The sequence below is a fragment of the Gavialis gangeticus genome, unplaced genomic scaffold (assembly GCF_001723915.1).
Source record: "Gavialis gangeticus isolate Ggan-Ray unplaced genomic scaffold, GavGan_comp1, whole genome shotgun sequence".
NCBI classification, from domain to species: Eukaryota; Metazoa; Chordata; order Crocodylia; family Gavialidae; genus Gavialis; species Gavialis gangeticus.
The window spans coordinates 33,283,086-33,286,296 of NW_017729034.1; the positions used below are offsets into that span (position 1 = coordinate 33,283,086).

At 40.0% G+C, this 3,211-nt stretch overlaps 1 protein-coding gene across 1 annotated transcript in view; it reads right to left on the reverse strand.

Moving 5' to 3' along the window:
• Positions 1 to 3,211, reverse strand: part of BIRC6 (baculoviral IAP repeat containing 6) — a 414,467-nt gene that overhangs the window by 145,019 nt on the left and 266,237 nt on the right. The window lies entirely within an intron of this gene.

Here is a 3,211-nt window from a genome sequence, read left to right on the forward strand (position 1 = left end):
TGTGGTAGATGTGACCCCTGGAGCACTCCCCTTAAAAAAAAAAAAAAAAAAAAAGGAATATATCAGTTTGAAAAACAGTTATTCATTTAATCAATCCACACAGCAATTTCCTTCTCATCAGGATTGGAGTTTGAGGACATACAATTTTAATACATAGTATCACATGAAAAATAACAAAATTCATTGATTTTTTTCTAGGTTAAAATGAAATCAGACTGAACAGATATAGAGAAGGGAGTAAGCTTGTTGCATTTTAAAAAGTTCTAGTAAGTCCACCTACACATGCAGGTAAAATTATTTTAAGGTAAAAGGAACAAAAAGAAGTTTAAATAAAAAAAAATGTTCACCCCCAACTCCTGCCACATAAATGCACACACTTTTAGAATAGGGGTGGTGAGGTTTGTTTTGAACACCATCATTTGATATACTACAAACAGAGAAGGAACACATTTAAACCCTTACTCATTTTGAACAACATATTGGGGCGAGGGGGAGGGAGACGACAGACAACAAAAATCAGCCATCGCTGGTTCAAACCCATAAGATACAAAAACAGCTACTGTGGCAGGCTCTAAATAGTATGTACCGAGCTGCCTGATTTTAGAAACTTAATGCTACATGCAACAGCTATCTTTAAAAATATTTGTTTTTGTAAACTGCATGCCTGAAAGCTAGTTGCACATATAGTTTTCAGTGGAGGTTCGTAAAGCTTAACTGCCATCATCCTCATAGCTCAAGTAAGTATACCAAATAAAGGAAGGCAAAACGTTTAGGGGTTTTTTTTGTTTTACATTAAGGTTTTTTAAGAATTATCACAGATCAAGCTGCAGACACATTAAAGTCTGACTTTGATCTAAAAATCCTAAGAGAGCTACATCCTTGGACAATCCAATCCTAAGGTCCCAAATTAAGTTCATGAAAGGTGGGAATAAATTGTTTGTAATTGGGGGTAGGGAGAGGCAACCATGAAATTAACTTCCAGAAAAAGATCTTGCATAATTTCTGATTGGAGTCTAGAAGGAAGAAGGTGCAAGGTAACATGTCAATATTTTCTGTTTTTGTAGATAGGCATTGTACCATATGTTCCTGTAATCAGGAAATCCAATGTGAGATCATGTGATCCAAGAATCAAGGGTCACTCGTGTAAACAAATTTTCCATCCATGCGTTTTTTATTTTTGTTAAAACCAATTCCCTATTGTAGCCTTGATATCTGAATACAGAGAGAAAAATATTCTCTGAAGCATGCCAATTATTGATGTCAGCTTTCTCATGGCAATCACGGGTTTATTAGCTTTATTACAAGGGAAAAAATAGGTATTAACTAGAGAAAGGATGAGGTAGCATTTAATAAGACTTGTGACATCTTGATTATTAGCTTCAAAAGTTAAATTATTGCAACTTGTTTTTGGGGTTTTTTTTAAAGTTTTCCATTAAGGAGAAAAATAAATGCATGCTTCTACCTTTAAGAGAACCAGTACTGTTCTAGTTCATACTTATAACGAATGTACATAAGTTGGTCTCCTCAACATAGTAATCTTTGCAGTGTTTCTAGCAAATTTGTTCAGCTCTTTGAATAATGAAACAAAATATATTTTCCCATCTCCACAAAAAATAGTCCGAGTTTTGTAAAGATAACTCAGAAAAACCTGGATTTTGGACTCAGAGTGGTAGTAAGCTTAGCATACATGTATAAGCAAAACGAGAAGATAGCATAAGATGGGAAGAGACCTCCTGTGTAATCAAGACTTGTCCCTTTGCTTTCATGGGCAACCACATCGTATAAAACAGGGGTCAACAAGGTTTCTGGGCAGAGTGCCAAAAACACCAGCAATCTTGACTTGTAAGATACTGGTGTGCCAGGGTGGATGGCAAGGTAGCCAATAGGGGCCCGATCCTTGTGGCAATGCAGCACTGGCCTGTTGCCTGAGGCACAAGTGCCAAGCAAAATGATTTCATGCACCACACACTGGCAGGTGTCAGGGGTTGCCTACTCCTGGTATGAACCTTTTCCAAAGCTGGTGACAGTCTACTTTAAAACTGATTAGGCTTTTTGCCCCAACTACTTCTATTTGAAAGCTGTTGCAAAACGTCACTGCTCTTTCTGAAAGCAATAGACCTTTTTCTACAGCAGGGGCGGGCAGTTATTTTGGGTGGAGGGCCACTTACTGAGTTTTGGCAGCTACTGAGGACCACGTGACAGGCAGCCGGGGCAGATAAATATTAATTATCTAAATTTTTTAGGGGCTCCGCGGGCCGGATAGAATGGCCTGGCAGGACACATTCGGCCTACCCCTATTCTACAGACTGGCAAACACATTAATGGAAAAGTTGCTTCTAAATTTATTATTCCTTACACTTCTAAAAGCTTAATGAAGAATCACTTCAATTTAGAATACATTTTCCTACTGAGCCCAATAACCTCTGTGTGAATGTCTCAGAGTACAAGAGCATTGCTTATGAGAAAACAAGGTCCAATCTTCTCCAGTAAATAAAAAGAAAGCTACTTCCAACGTCAACAAAGAAAAATGTGCATTCTGTTGCCTTCTTCAGGAAAATTTTATGTAAACTAATCAGTTGAATAAGACACAACATTGACAAGGTAAACAGATATGCTTTTTTACAGTTACTCAAGTTGCAAGCCAAACAGCACCAAAAAAATTGTTCCCAAGCCCATATAAGATCACTTAAGCTCCAAAACCAGGAAATGGTTCTGCATACCTCCATCAAATTGTAGGACAGCAGTCTTAATTTAAGTATGATAGCACTGAATACAAATAACTTTTTATTTAAAAATATACCCAAATCTGAATTAACCCAATATTAAGATTGCACAATTAATCTATAAAGCAGGGGTGGGCAAAGGCAGGCCCATAGGCTGGATCAAGCCTGCAGCAGACTCCATTTCCCAGCAGCCCCTGCCCACGTCTCTGCTGCTGGTTTCCAGGGAAACCCCAGCAGTGGCAGTGCCCTCACAGCACAGGGCCAGGGTTTCCGTGGAGACCAGCCCCAGGAGCACTGACAGGGGGCGTGCCTGGGTGGGGAGCTGTTCCAGGGCTGGGATCTTATGGCACTGACAGCATGGTCCAGAGCTGGAGCAAAACTAAGATCTGCTGGCCACATGCTGCAGGCAGAGCATTCTGCCCCGACTCCGGACCCCGCTGTCACCACTGCAAAGATCCCAGGCCCAGCTGCAGAGCAGCTCCCCACCC